Source organism: Homalodisca vitripennis, chromosome X (assembly GCF_021130785.1).
Source record: "Homalodisca vitripennis isolate AUS2020 chromosome X, UT_GWSS_2.1, whole genome shotgun sequence".
NCBI classification, from domain to species: Eukaryota; Metazoa; Arthropoda; class Insecta; order Hemiptera; family Cicadellidae; genus Homalodisca; species Homalodisca vitripennis.
The window spans coordinates 117,678,337-117,694,937 of NC_060215.1; the positions used below are offsets into that span (position 1 = coordinate 117,678,337).

The following is a 16,601-nucleotide window of genomic DNA, read 5'->3' on the forward strand; positions in this document are numbered from 1 at the left end:
TGTTCAACCACAACCTTGCGCCAACCATTGGACACCTATGGTTTGTTTTGTCTCCGTAGTTGTTTGGGGCGAATTTTAATAGGTTGTTATTGTGTTTCACTTTCACTGTTCTAGTTGTTGGGTAGTGTGTGTGCCACCGAGCTCCATGTTTACTTCAGTTATTTTTTAATATGTTGTGTCACCAGTGTTCAAGTTGTATTGCAACTTTATTCCCGATCTACTAGTCTCAACATAATTGTGTTTAACATGTGACTGGCGTCTTGACGTTTTGCGTCAGTGATGCACATTTCCAATTTGTGCTCCATATATCTGTTATTGTGTTAGTTATTTAATGTAGCAATTGTTCAATAGCGTGTTCATAAATAAAATTGGTCACTCCACTTTAATTGTTTAACATGTTGCGTTTGACGATTAACTAACAATGTCAACGTAATGCGTTTAGATCTGCGTGTATAAGTAATTTACTGTCCAAAATTAATTCGTTTTTGGTGTTCTAGTTGTTGTAGCTGGCAGTGACTGATAACTTCTTGACACTACGTTTTGATGCCATTTGCGTAAATACTTTTGTGCCCCAAAGCAAATCACTTCTGTTTATTTAGTTGATATATTTAACAATTGATAACTTCATGATATTATAACTCTTTATAATAAACATATGCGTTAATATTTTTCTGATCAAACGTCACTCACTTTTGCTTTTCTATTTGATTCATTTAACAATTGATAACTTCATATTATTATACTCCATAAAAATAAATGTGCGTGAATATTTTTCTGACCAAACGCAATTTAATTTTGCTTTTCTAGTTGGTGCATTTTTAACAATTGATAGCTTCATGATATTATACCCCTTAAAAATAAAAAAAATGTGCGTAGTTATTTTTGGCCTAACGCAATGCACTTTTGCTTTTATAGTTGGTGCATTTAACAATGAATAACTTCATGATATTTTAACCTTTAATAATTAAAATGTTCGTAAATATATAAATATCACGATTCACTGTTGTGTTTTGATATATACGTCTTAACGGTTTATGCGTAGCTCTTTCTTGCGTAGCACAATTCAGTGTTACATTACACGTCTTAATAATAACATGTCCTGGAATATTCTGCTGGTCAAACACAATTCGCTTTTTTAATTGAAGAAAGTTGTTACACTTTACAAGTAATTGTCAATTTCTTTAAATTATACGTCTTAATGGCATATGTGTACGGTAGATATTTTTCAGGTAAATCACACTTTACTGTTACTATTTTAGCTGTTAACAAATTACTGACAACTTAATGACTTTTCTTATTTTTATTTTTGTCTTTTTTCACTATAATATGTGCACATTTTGATGGCTAGTAAAACTTCCTTTTTGTTATATTTCTTGTGTTTGGCAAGTTGTTGACACTGCATTGATACTTATGTTGTGTTTTTGAACCTTTTTGAAGATTAATTTTTTTTTATGTGAACACAAAATATTAATTTTGGCGTTGAAATAAAAATGAAAAATAATTAATGAAATAATAAATAACCATTTGTACAAAATAAAAAAAATTGATTGTTTATATTAGCCATGTTTAAATGCAAATTTTCCTTGAAGATTGTTAACTTTAGTCAGACATAAAATAGTATCCCGTTCTAAGGCCTATCCCGTTACAAGTCAATAAAATATTTTCCTATTTGTATTACATATTAATTACGTGTAACTCTATTATTCCAAATCTTTTTAGCTCAATGTAATAACAAAGCTTCCTTACTTTTATTTTGAGCGCGTTGACTTTAAATATTTCAATCTGTATCATTGATTTATATGTAATAAATCTATTACCAACTATATTACCGTATTCCACTCGTAAAGAAATTAGAAAATTATTTTAAAAATAATGTTTAAGTAATTGTTCTCAAATATCTATTAAATACAGTATTGTTTTTAGAACAGACATTTGTAAAAACAGGTTTACATTAATAGTTTTTTATGATTTCTATTCAAGGACACTTTAAATCAATACATTACTTTTGTAAAATACTATTGCTTACTCAAAAATTATCGTTATTTCATTGGTGTAGTTCAAGGATCAATAGTTAAGTCAATGGGAATCATCACCACTTACTTACAATGATTGTGCCATATACTTACAAAACAATCGATATTCTTACAAAGCATTTAATGGGTTTTAGCATTTATAACTTAAATCTACATTGGTGTGCTGTTGTCACTATGTATTTAATTGGTCCATTGTTTTATAATGCTGATTTTGTCATTTAATTTTGAGTTTTGACGTAACGTTTCATCAAATTTTATATTATTGAAGTAATATTTTCTTGACAGTTCGATTTGGAATATGATTACACGAATATACCTATTGCCCATTCCATTAATATGTATAGAAATAATATTGCAAACTTGATTCCAAACTTTTACTATTTTAAGTGTAATCCCACTGTACCAATAACCTTGAGGAACAAATTTTTCGTACGAGAGTCAGTCCACACCAGTAATACGATCCACCATCTTGGTGTCTATTTAAAAAGACGACGTGTTCAAATAAAATATATATTTTTAGTAAATATATTATTACTGGTTTATAATGTTTTGTTGTGAGTATTAATATTAAAAATAATTATTGCGAGTGTTGTGGCTGTATTGGTCGTGATTTTGAAAAAAAAGAACAATTTAATACGCGTTTTTTCGAGAAAATAGTTATTTTTAATTAAATTCGTCTAACTTATAAAACTTTACCTAGTTAATTCTTACGATGTGATTGTTTGGATTATCTAATAACTCAATAATAGCTACTATAAATGTCAGTCACTTATTAATGGTTGTTAAGTTTTGATTAGTATTTTGAATTCTTTTTTCCCAGTAATTTGATTTTAACTATTATGACATGAATATACATAGTATATAGCCCAATAAGTCACCCATTAACCATAAGTAACCATTTTTGAGTAGTTTACTTTTAGAATTTAATTGAAATAGTAAAGGAACAAGAAATGTATGTGCAACTGTGTTCTGTGCTAAATATCGCTTACTTACTATGAAAAAAAACTTATTGTAGTATGTAAGAATGGCAAAATTTATTGTTACATTTGCATTTCATGGATAAATATTGACCTCATACACATATTTAATCACGGAATGCCCTGATTGAAGTTTGGACACCATTTACCCCTTGTTTCGTCAATTATTTCCTATTTATGCTGAACAGAAATGATATAATATCACATTTTCAATGTAATATAACTGTTCTGTAAACTGATATTACGTATATCTTATGTTTAAAGTGCTTTTTTACAAAAACATTGTAATTAAATAAACTTCTAAAGTAAAGTAAACTTTGTGCAGTCTTTTCATTAAAACGTTTAATTTTGCACCGACATTGCTGTTGGGTCTGCAGATACGACACTACATTACAAATACTTGTGTAAAAAGTAATGCATAACTGTAGTTTTCCTAAATAAGCCACTTTCACGCTTTAAATGTCAGATATGTCATGTAACCAAATTTAATACGAAGGCTAAATTTTGCTCTGATTCAGATCCACGCTAAATTTAGTGGCGGAGTGTTCCAATTGCCAACAACATTCCAAGCGGTTTTAAGAGTTAATAATCTATTTCTGCCAGCAATCAAGTATTTGATTGTTTCCACATCTTCCATCATATCAATACATTCCTCTTGGTTGTGTCTTCATTCGCCCCGACCAACCAGCTTCTTCCTATGTACACTGATTTCTCCGATGCTGTTAAGGTTTCTTCTGATTTGTACTGATTATTCTTATATAGTTGACGAATGGATTTCTAGCCTGTCCACAATAACTGGAAAGATCATAATTCACTACAGGGATTTGAATATCCTTGTATCATATCAGTCTTAGATGCATGTTACAATATGATACAATACAATAAGATGGTTGCTAAGATGGCTGTAGAGATGGCTGGCTTATCTTATCTTCACTTATGTTTGACATCAACTAGAGTTTTTGCAGCCAAGGACTTATTTTTAGCGGAGGTTAGATATTAACCTTCTGAGTTGACTCTTCAGAAGGAGAGCAAGATTGCTTGAAGAATAATTTCCTTAACTAACGATGCGATGCAATTTTGAAAATACGTATCGTGACAACGCAGTTCCATGGTTTGAAACATGTTCGTATGTTTAGTGATGCATATGGTTAATATATAGGATAGAGATGAATATAAAATTATTTAGAAACTTTTATTTAAGTGATATACCGTGAAAACTCGACTTAAAAATTATGTCAGCCAATAAAAAGTACGTAACTAGATTACAGAAAGATGTATATTAGTGAAAATTCTTTAATAGGAAGTTGGTTTGTTATGCAAATTGTATAATGGTATATACGAATAAATAACTTGTGTTCTTAAAATTTCAGCTTTACTTTTAGCAGATATTTACTTTGAAATAGCCATACCATATTATGTGCCAAGAAATACATATTAAATATTTTAATGTTTTTGTTGTATACAAATACGACAGTGGTTGTATATTAAATGTTTTAAGAGTATATCAAAAATTAGTTATAAGTAATTAATAACATGTTTTCGAGTAACAGTAATTTAGCTCAACAGCCTCACTTCCAGATCTGGTGCAGTAGAGTAATAAGGTACCTGATGGAACGTCAGAGTCTGGCCAAGGACATGTCAATGTTGTGTGAGCATGTTGTTCTGATACTCTGAAGGATCACAATAATGATAAAGACATTACAAGTTTGAAGATGGCTACCATGATCTGCATGACGGCGCTTCAGACGTAGCGTCACACCAATTTGAGAGTGCAAGAGGTTCCCACGTTATACCCGAGTGATGTTAGAGATTAAATATAAAATACAAAAATATGTTTTTTAATTACCTATCGAACTTTCAGAGTTGTAAATTTCTTGAATAAAGGGTGTTTTAATGTTTAAACCTCCATTCCTATTAAAAGCGTACTAATAAATTATAGAGGGTAACATGTACGTATACATACGTATGTGATCAGATATGGGTTATAAATGGTACAGATTAACACATATTTAAAACTGTAGAAATACAGGGTGCGACCTAACAATAGTAGGACTGATTTTATTACTGTTATTTTATTGCACATATCGATACGTAGGACACTTAATAGTCCTTTACGTAGGATCTCTGTGCGTGTGTGCCCTGAGGTTTAAGCGGGAGTAAAGAACGTAACAACGCCGTACTGAGCCAGTCGCCTCTGCAATAACAGCGCGGAGTGTCACAGTGCATTTTTGTATTCTCATAGGCATACATAAGCAAAAGGAATCCGTGACAGGTTTATATAGTTGAAATAACTTTCAGTACATAGCGTTATTCGAAATTCCGTTCCATGAAGACATCACTTCAAAGTAGTGCATGAAAAGCACTGCCCACCCTCCTCAGATCCGAATTCGACTATGGAGGGTTGCATTCTGATCGTGCTTTTTACATCTTTTTATTTGATCCTAAAATATAGAATACAGACCAAATTTATTGATAAATACAGCGTTTCTTTAATACTTTTAGGGGGTTATTTATAGCCTTCTGAATATTAACATTAAAATGCATCATCTTTACTTCCTTTTTTCGATTTCAATACATTTTTAAAATTCTTTAATAAATCTTAAATAAACAGATATTTTAGTTTAATATTTTAACATTTATCCTTCAGAATCTTGAATAGTTATTTAAAATAATATGTTTAATTCCTCTAATATTTCTTCTAGTTGGAATATAATCGATTTCATTTGGTTTCTCACTAACTTTAGATCCAAAAGCAACATTCCGAAGAAAGTATATAGGATTTTAGATTGTTTATGTAAATGAGAAAACTTACAGTGATTTCCAAAACTGGTTTCTACAACTTTACAATATAATTCTATAACATCAAAAGGTTAGATTTTGCATTTTCTTAATGTATTTCATTCAGTCCTAAAATTTCTCTTTTAAGTTCTAAAAAATTATTGAACCTGAATGAAAAGTACTTTTTAACTTAATATTTTATTTTAATCCTATTAAATAATACCTTCAAGTTATCCCCAATAACATTTTTATTTTATTAGAGGTATAACATCTGTTTTGACTTCATACGTTTTATAATGTTTTTTATTATCATTTCAAAAATTAATAACTTTACCTTCAACAATATCGGCTGCAAATTTATCAGAAACCATTCAATCGTATAAAATAATTTGAGCGCTATTCCAAATACATTGGATGTTGTAAATTTCAAACTAATCTAGAATTTTCAGAGATTGACTAAAACTATTTTATTTTTGACATTTACATAGAGAAAGTTTTAAAACGAAAATATGACATAAAACTACAAACATTTAAAGAAAAAAGAGATAGTCACAACTACCATCTTCAATATAATCCAGCTTAAAATACAACAAGTTTTTGAATGAAAAGAACGCAATTAAAGATTTTATTTCGAATAAACTTGTTAAATTGATTGAAAATCCTGACGGAATGAATTATTCCAAGAGAATTTTACCACCATTGAGTTCACCTATTTTAGTAGAAGGTAGTGGACTTTACAACGATTTCATTAACAATTTACGATTTTAGTTGTACAAACCAGGCTATCAGTATCTGGACCTGGAAAAAGTTTAAAATAAGAATTAAATATGTATGTAAATGGTATCAATAAATTAGATAAAGCTGCAATGAGCACAATATTTTTTAATGCAACACTGAGATACAAATACTATACATATTGCTATACACTATACATATGGATACATTTTTATCAAAATATGCTATTTTAGGTGAAGTATTTATTGTACCTCCAAAAGTTGGAGCAATTAAAAAAAATAGTAATGAGTATTGAAGAAAATTGAAATTAAAATTTTAAAAATGGAGAAAATTGTGAAAATACCAGTTAGTAATCAATTTAATGTAAATGGAATAAAAATTCTAAAGATGATATATTTTAAACACATAGACGATACAATAAACTTGAAAACATAAGAAAAACAATAAAGGAACCAGAACTGAATTTTCTTATAATCAGTAGATAAACTTAAAAATGGTGGATTATTGAAAGATTTCCTAATTTTGGACAATATATTCCAATTAAAAAATGTTCTACCTTATGTTAGAAAACCCGCTCCAATTGTAAAACAAAGATGTGATAATTATATTTTGAAATATACCTACATTTGTTAGATAAAGAATTAGAAGATGTTACTGGATCTGGGTTAAATGAAAAATTTGGAATTATGTGAAATCAAACACTAAAAAACCTGAAATAAAACCATTGACATTCTCAGAACCAGAAAAATTTGTAAAAATGTTAAAACATTGTGCAGTAATTGTTATACTGTAATGGAGAATTCAGATATTTAATTTGTTCTTTTTTCATAAATCTGAGTAATATTAATTATTATTGATAAGTTCATATTATGTTCATTGTTCTGAAATTAAAGTATGCTAATTTCCCATTACTCCTGAAATTAATTGTATGTTAAACATTTTTAGGAGTTAATTAATGTTAGAACATTTTCATTTAAAGAGTATAAAAAGGTAAATTAATTAGAAGAAGAGGATAAATATAAAATTTTGAATTTAGAGAAAATAAATACTACATTTTGTTTGACAAATACTGTAGGATTAGAAGATATTAAATTGAGTTTACCTAATACGTTTTTAGGGGTCTTAAATAAAAAAATATTAAAGAAATAAAAAAGATAATCTAGATTTGAGATGTGTTGGAACAATTGTAATAAAGGATAAATAATGTATTAAAATTAATTTTATAGGATATATATTTTTTCATTGTTATTTTCTTTTCAATTTCATAGATATTACATTCATTTTTAATAAAATTGTAATTCTTCTCACCAGATTGTTATTCATTTTCAGTGATTTTCATTATTCGAAATATAATGTTTATTTATTCTCTACAGATGTTACATTTATTCTTTTAGATATCATGTTATTGTAACACTTTTTCATTTTAGATAGTTTGTTATAAATATTGTTCACAATAAAATAATTAAAGACTTTTTGTTAACTTTCTGAAGATGCAACTATGGAGAATTTGGACAGTAAAAGAGTGTAGGAGCTTCTGTTTATTTCCACAGATTTATTTATGTATATTAGACAGAAATTTCACATTGATTTTCGAGTGGCTCTTATAAGTGGCCCAGGAGCGCATATTTTTAATCTACTGACCTCATATATGATCATTTGTATATAATTTGTATACAGCCTTGTATAAACCACGATAATGTATATTCTTCAGTGCTGTAATATACATTTTTACTTTGGGGTTTCGACGCTTCTATCTTAAACGTAACTCGATATGCAAGGCCGTAGTCAGGCGAGGTTTCTCAGATATTTTTGCATGGCCCAACCCTACAGAGGGCCCAGGACCCTACATTTGTAAGTGTAAGACATCCTTTGACTAATTAGTTTTGATCCATCTGGAAAGCCTTAAAAAGTATTGAATTTGTGAACAAAGCAAATTAGGGTCGTAACGCGATAGTTGATGTAGTCAGCGAGAACATAAAGGATCTAGAAAGTGAACTTCATAGTTTGCAAAGTAAAGAGTGGGAAAAACCTTTGTAGTAAAGTTACAGTTCAGCTGCACTAGTCGCAGCCAAACATATTAGTTGTCCAACCACTTAACCAATGAAAGTAACAACATAAGAGGTCGCTTCTAAAAAACACCCACATAGACAGTACATAAAATTGTTTCCTTCGACATTTTAGATGAGATTCTTTCAGGCATTAATTTGATATTTAATCATATAAAATTCTTCGGGATTCATTAGTCCTTTTGAGTTCATGTGTATAACAGAAGAAGATATCAAGTCAAAATCTAGTTAGTGAGTTTTAAGCTATCAGCACGCTCGGTAAAACAAATTGGTGGAATTAATTCCCTAATTTAAATTAAATTACCTTAAGTAATTTAATTTCATCTTAATTCACTATAAAGTTTCAAAGTCTCTTGGAACTAAGCTAAACTATCTTTACAATATAAATATTTCAAATTTACACACTTGTTTTCGCGCTGGTAATCTTTTACCATTCTGCGGCTGTTGCAAGTTAGGAACAATTTAAAAGTCTTCTGAACTTTAGGAAATTGAAGATTGTGAAACGGTCTACATTGACACAACGGGGTATGTAAAGCCTTGGGAAGATAATAACTAGGATTATGTTGCACAATATGTTTGAATAGCCAATCTTTTCAACAAGCTGCCTTTAGACCTACGTATTAAAAATAGGAAACCACTGTTAAGAGGGAACGCCTACTGGTGCAATGATGTTTGCGAATGATGAGGCTTACTTAATCAATTCTGTTGGGTTTGGGATGCCGTTTTCTAGCACTTTACCATTAAAATATTCGTGTTGACAGAAATAAGTATTCTCGTACAGTTGAATTTTTATATTTTATTATTTGTTAATTTAATTTATATTCTTATTCTTTTAACGTGTGTTATATACTATACGAAAGCTATACAATACTATATATTGTCTATGGCAATAAAGCTATTATTGTTATGGAGTCACAGCCACAGAGTGAGGACTGCGAGGCACCACAAGAATATATCTCAGAGTCATAGGACATAAATCAGAATAATTTCTGATAAATATTGGAAGACACTTAGTTTCTTTTTAGAAAGACAATTAGGACGTTATGGTCAGACTAATTTTTTATTTCCATTACATCTTAAATGCCCGGCTGTAAACCTCATCTGATGGGGTTGTAGTTGTAACAGTGGCTGTGTCATTAGCAAACATAAAGAGTCATTAGCAACTACTTTTAACACTAATCTTGGGAATGTTGGCTATATAAACCAGAAACGGAGTTGGGCCAAGGGTACTGCCTTGACAGATCCTATAGTCGATGCTGGTTATATCAGTAATAGTCTTATAATAACAGCAGTTTGCACCCTATTAGACAGAAAATTAGAAAACCAGTCGAAATATTTCTAACGTACACCTATTAGCTCTAACTTCGTAAGAAGCTTTTTTACTATAAGCAGAATCGAATGAATTTGCGAGGTCTAGAAGTGTAATTATAATCACCCGTCTCCAAATATTTTAAAATACATTTAGTCACGTCAAATAATGATAAATGACAAATGATGATGATAAATGAGTTATTTTCCATCATTGTCCAATCATTTAACTAATACAATTATACAATTAGGATATAATGTTGACCAGTTTCCAGTAAATAGCCAACATGAGTCCAGTATTCCTTTTTTATACAAAACTAAAAGAATGCCCGCATTAGTTCTAAACAAAGATGGCATAATTAGGTCTGCAACATATCTTGCTATTTAATTAAAATAAATACAAAACTTAATTACACAGCATTGCACAAAATGCCTTAATAACAAATATATTCATATAATGGCGAAACAAAGAAAACAATCCGCAAGTAAATACTACACTAATATTTATAATATGGAATGGAGACAGATATAAAAGTGTAAAAAGTTCTAACAGTCCACGGCATTATATGGGCTAGGTTAATACTGTATTTAAAAAAATTAATTTCGTCATTTTCAAGAAGCCAGGAATGTAATTTAGAGGAGAAAGTGTTAATATTATTACTGTGTTTTATATGATGGGGTAACTGATTAAAATATTTAGGACCACTGTAACAATAGGCTTGCCTAAAAATAATTGTATTAAAGTTAGGAATTCTAAACATATCTAAATAGTACGTGTGAATTAATTTTATTCTATCTACACCCGAACTGAAAGTGGAATACGTCTCAAAAGGATAAGTTATTCGGAGATTTTTTAAATATTAGTTAACAGATAAATTGGACAGAAATTGCTCTTTTTTTAATTTTTCACTTGCCTTAAGACAGGAATAACTTTGGCGATGTTATAAAATAAAATTAAAAAAGATTGTTGTCTTAAGATTCATGTAACTTACGGATTAACAAACTCGGAGTAAACACATGATGAAAAAAATCAAAGAAATTTACCTAATTATACCTTACAATAAAAAATGTTTTATACGCTCCATTAGGGAATTTGTAAATTTTTAATACTGAATTTCTGAAGGCTTTTAAACATTAAGTCGAATTTTTATACATGGCGAGACAGACCACCCGCCCGCGATGTATAGCGGCTGAACTGAGAAACTTACCTTCTTCCTTTTAATGAAAACCCCCAAATTCGACCCCAAAAATTCAGGAAAACAATTTTTAACACCCAAAATAAAAAAAAATTCCCTATAGGTCAGCTATATATGAAACACAGGCTTTGTATTTCTGCTTTTTTTGTTAATAATACTCGAAACAGTTTTGGATACATAATTAGACGAATGTATTTTTTTTATTTGCCTCATAAGCTTTAGCTGCTTTAATAACTTTTGTTTAACTTTTTGTAGTATTTAATATGTGTTTGGAAATTTCTATTGGTTGAAATTTTAAAATCTTATATATTTAAACTTGGACATTTTACCAATATTCCTGGTATAATCCAACTACTCCGAGTGAGTTTTCGTTTTTGAGCTATTTTTCTAAGAGAGCATGCAATGTAATATAATAATATCAGATCCAGCGTTTATTTCTTGATTTTTTAAATTTCCCAGCTGCTCATCATGAATTCTTCAACAGAGTAAGACGCTATAGATACCAGAAGGTGCTTGAGACTAGTTTTAAATTTATTTGTGTTGTTTGAATGTTTCACACTTTCAGGGAGCCTGTTTGATTAGTCTGACAACAACTTGTTGCGGGAGGTGTTGAGACAACGTCAGTCTGTGTTGCTGTGTTCTGAAGTTGTCCCTGCCTCTGGTTTCGTATTGGTGAACTTCCCTGTCACGAACCAATACACACTTGGAGAAGCAGTACATGATCACCTCATAAATATAAAGACAGGGTAAAGTCAGCAATCCCAGCTCCCTGAAAGTTCCCTTGCACGACTCCCTACAGTTAAACTTTCCAATTACTCTTACAGCTTTAATGTATTAAGCTTATATGTCCAGATAGTACAATATTACTTTGTTAAATGACCTAAACATTCTATCAGTTCTGAAACAGTTGACGAGGCAGTTCCGAGTCTCATCCTTCAATTATGCGCATAACGCGGAAATATTCTCGAGTCGAGTAACTCGGTTATTACAATTCTGAGGCAGGAGAGTGGCATGCGCAGTCAGAGTAAACCAGCTGTGCATCATGGTCAGAGATGGCCGTGACAATCAACGATCATACGAGTATATACACACGGATAGAATGTTAGTGACAACGTTGTCAATAGCGGTGGCAGTGGTAGCTGTCACCCTTGTTGGCGAGTTTATGGACCAAGAGGTTGTACTTTTTCGATACGTTTTTGAGTTCCATTAAACGTGTGGATCGAGCATTAAAGTGATTGGGAATTGTCTTAGATAGAAAACTTTGTTAGGTTCTACACGTCCAACACGTTAAATAAGAGTTGAAAGAGTTGTTATGCCTCCTGGTACCTTGGTATGGTGCTTCCTGTGAAACTTTTCAGGATAGTATACTATGCTCATGTGTAGTCTCTTCTGCAATATGAAATCCTAGCGTTGGGCGGGACATCCTCGGTTGTTCTTGCACCATTTGCGATCTCGCAGAGGGACAATTGTACCTGTAAGAGGCATTTTCATAGGCACAATTCACCTAGATGAGACATTGAGAATACCTCTTTATCTAGATTACACTATATTCTGTAGTCTTGGTCTCTGATGTCGGAACGATGCAGAGTTTATTTTGACAATCTTAGTCACCGACTGTTTTCAATCTCTTCAAACGAACATGACTCTAGATTCCAGGAGCCAAGTTTGGAACAGCGTCAGATTTCAGACGCTGCTCTAAGAGGATGGTGAACTGGAGAGAAACCCAACATTCATATTGAATCAACCCTTCCCACCATAGCTATGTTATGTTTAGAATCTGATAATTGTTTCTACTAAGTTTAATATGAATAACATGAAGATTGTTTTGCAAAACTTCCATTCATAACTTCAAACAGTTTTAGATTAATTAAGATATCTCTATTGGGGGGAAATAAAGTGTTCTATACATACACAAATAAATTCTATAAAATTACTGAATCAACCTCAATTCCTGAGCTTGAATTTAGGTACCTACCTCGAGGAATACTTTTCTATGTTCCGCCAGAAATGAAGTCAGGAGGATTTCTGAGCTCAGATCACTCATCATTAAGAAACACTTCTACAGCACAGTAAAAACCGTTAAATTTTGTATTGTAGCCTACAAACAGGTATACGGAATACTAAATGAATTAGCTATATATACCTGTACAGCTCCCCACAGCTTCAGAACTGGTAATTTCATGTTTTGTTATGTTGGCACTCATGAATTAGAGTGTTTTACTCTAATTGCGTTAGAATTAGAGAGGGACTCGTATTTTTGTGAATGGTTTCCTTTTTTTACTACCATTATCTTCAATTCAGCAACAAACCAAAAGGAAAACCTGGTCCTTCAAATATATATATATATTCCTGAGCTTGATATATTCCTCAATTCCTGAGCTTGAATTTAGTGTACCTACCTCGAGGAATATTTTATTAGGGGTCGGCCAAAGCTGTCTCCAGTCCTGCAGATTCGGATTACATTTTAAGAGAAAATAACAAATCAACTAAAATCAACTAGAGGTAACGTCATACCATAAACAATACTGTTTATACATATTCCTTGGTGTTTATTATTCATGTTTAAGATTATCCTGCTTTAAAAGATATAGTAGGGATTTTTTTCGCCTAATGCTCATAATTTGGCACAACGGCGAGAAATTTCCTGTGAAAGATTTACTGTGTATAACAGGTACTAGAACCAAATATAACGACCATTAATCTCTGCTGATACATTTTGAAAGACATGTTTTTATTTGATTGTGTGTGTGTAATGATTGCAATGGTTTCTGTTTTGTTAAAAAAATTAAACACTACAGTTATTTTTTATCTCAATGTTAGTACTTTTTTGTTTGGTTTAAGTTAAATAGCTATAGGAATAGCTAATAGCTAGGAACGTAAGACCCAAAATTTGCCTAAATGTAAGAACTGAAAGGATCAGTTAAGAACTGTTCATTCCGTTTTATCTTCCAGAGACCTGATCACTGGTTCAAAGAGATCAAGATAACTGCTAACAAAGTCTCTAATGTGTTGGAATGACAGAGACTTGAAAAGAGTCCCTATTATATACAGCCGCATATGTAACTCATTGACTGATAGGGTATACGAAATTCTAACCCACTTCTAGAAGTGCTGGAAACACCAAATTTTGCACGCACGTAGCTTTTACCTTCAAACCACCGGGAAAAGTCTGAAAACCGGATATTTTTACTTTTAAACCCCTCAAAAAAATTGGCAAACTTTCGCACTTTTCACTCTTGCAGGCTTTTCTTTGAAGCCCGATAGCGGGCGAACCGTTAGAGCTAGCTCGGATATGAGAAAAAATCGTTAGTCGGGAATGGAGTAATCTACAAAAAAGGTCAAGTGGATTTTTGCTCTATCTCTATTGGTTTGGCCGCAAAACGCAATTATGTGTAAAATTTTCGCAATTTTCACTTAATCATTTACCTTCCAGGCTCGATAGCGGCCGAACCGTTGGTCGCAGCTCAAAACAAATTTTCAATGGGATTTAGGAAACGGCGCGATCTACAGCGGTAGTTTTAATTTTGTTTACACTAATTAATTCACTATAGCTGGCCAGTGCAGTCTTTTCTATTAACCTCTTTACTGCCTAAACCAGAGGTCGTAGATAAAATCCGACAGCACAATCATTCTTCAATTTTAAATTTTATACAAAAAAGGTCCAGTCACATTTTGTCGTATCTCTAACGGTTAAGCCGTAAAACGCTCTCAAAGTCAAAAGTTTGGGTAAATTCAGAAAATTAAACTATGATATACAAACATAATCTCTGACTTTAGTTACCATCAAATTCTTCTTGTCTTCTAATTTCGCGAACACATAACTTAACTGTTCTACGATATCCATTGATTAATATTATACACTACACATCAATTGGCTGAGCGTTAGCGAAGCATTAAGAGCCGTACGATTCTCAAAAACGGATACATGAAATTTGGAAACCTATGTCTGAATTAACCCCCGGTAACATTAAACCCCCCCAGGGAATTTCCTGGCATGACCTCATGTCCGAATTTTACCAATCACCAAATCTCTTAACCCCCTCCCTTGGGAAGTTCCTGGTATGACCAGATAACCCCCTGATGTCTTAACCCCTTGTAACATTAAAACCCCCCCCCAGAAAATTTCCTGGCATGACCTCATGTCCGAATTTTGCTAATCACCAAATCTCTTAACCCCCCCCCCTGGGAATTTCCTGGTTGATAAACTCCTGATTAAATAAAATCCCCTGATCAACTTAACATTCTGATAAAGGTAGTTTTTAATTTATTTACACTAAATCTGTTTACGCAACAGCTGACCAGTGCAGACTTTTTTCCCAAGCGTTGCACCGATTGAACCAGAGATCGTAGTTAAAGTCCGAGGGAAGTATCGAAAGACATAATTAAATTTCCGACAAGAAAGGTCCAGTCACTTTTTGTCGTATCTCTAACGGTTAAGCCACAAAAGGCCTTTAAAGTCAAAACTTTAAATTAATCTGGAAAATTCGATTAAATGGGTCAACTTTTAACTCCCAAATCCCTAATCTTAAGCTCGGACATAACCTTTCCCCGAATACCGCTTATCCCAGAATTTGCAAGCGTACATCATGGGGGCCTGGGGGCGTAGCCCCCAGCGAGCCGAAGGCGAGTAACTCTTATACCGCTGATTGAGTAAAAACCTAGGAGGTTGCAGTTAAACAACATTGTGTAGGATTTCGATCATAAGTAATAATTGCATATTTATCAACACTTATTTTCACATAGTTTTGTTCGCATAAATCTCCCAAATTAAAGATAAAATGATGCAACCGTGTAAGAAACCTTAAGAGAAGATACCGAGATGTCTTAATGTTATCGTCAAATTAAATTTGCCGTAGTTTAGGGAGACTGAAAAGATAAATAAGCAGAGATGTGACCAGAGAGACACGATATGATGCGATGAAAGGTTCAGGTGTGGCCTCACAAAATTCTACAATAAAAAACCAATACGGGAAGTAAGGTCAAAACCACTTGAAAAAGACTGCCCGTTATTCCATAAGCTTCCAGAGAAGATCTTCAGGGTTACGGTGTGAAACGCTTTAAAGGTAAATGCATTATCTGCTTGTACACTACTGCTGAATAATGATAAATGAGTGTAAATATAAGGTATGTAGTGGCACATATTATGTCTATAGAACCATGTTTTTCAGGAATCATGATCCTCTTAACGGGAAATTGGCATAATCCTAGTACCAAGAACTGAAATTCGAAGAGCTGGCTGAATTATTACTAGCCTGTAATTCTACTATTTATAGAAAATGTATTAAAACTGGATTTTAACTCGTTAGGAAGTATTGTAAATTTCTAGAGTACGTTGAGGATCTCAATAAGATGAGAGGCAAGTACTTAAGGGGAAAGGGAGGCTCCTTTCCTTTGAAAGGATCTTGGGAATCGTTTCGGCTTAACATTTGTTTTAAAAAATACGAAGGATAGATTAATATGGGTATTTCATAGACACTGCAGAGCATAGCTGTTGGCATAAGTAAAAAT

The 16,601-nt window shown here is 32.1% G+C and overlaps 1 long non-coding RNA gene across 1 annotated transcript; it reads left to right on the forward strand.

Annotated features, from left to right (window-relative positions):
* Nucleotides 1-71: 71 nt before the first annotated feature.
* On the forward strand, nucleotides 72-4,912 carry LOC124369832. The gene is made up of 2 exons (XR_006923100.1): nucleotides 72-1,229; nucleotides 4,589-4,912. It is a non-coding gene; the product is annotated as an uncharacterized LOC124369832 (long non-coding RNA).
* Nucleotides 4,913-16,601: the final 11,689 nt, after the last annotated feature.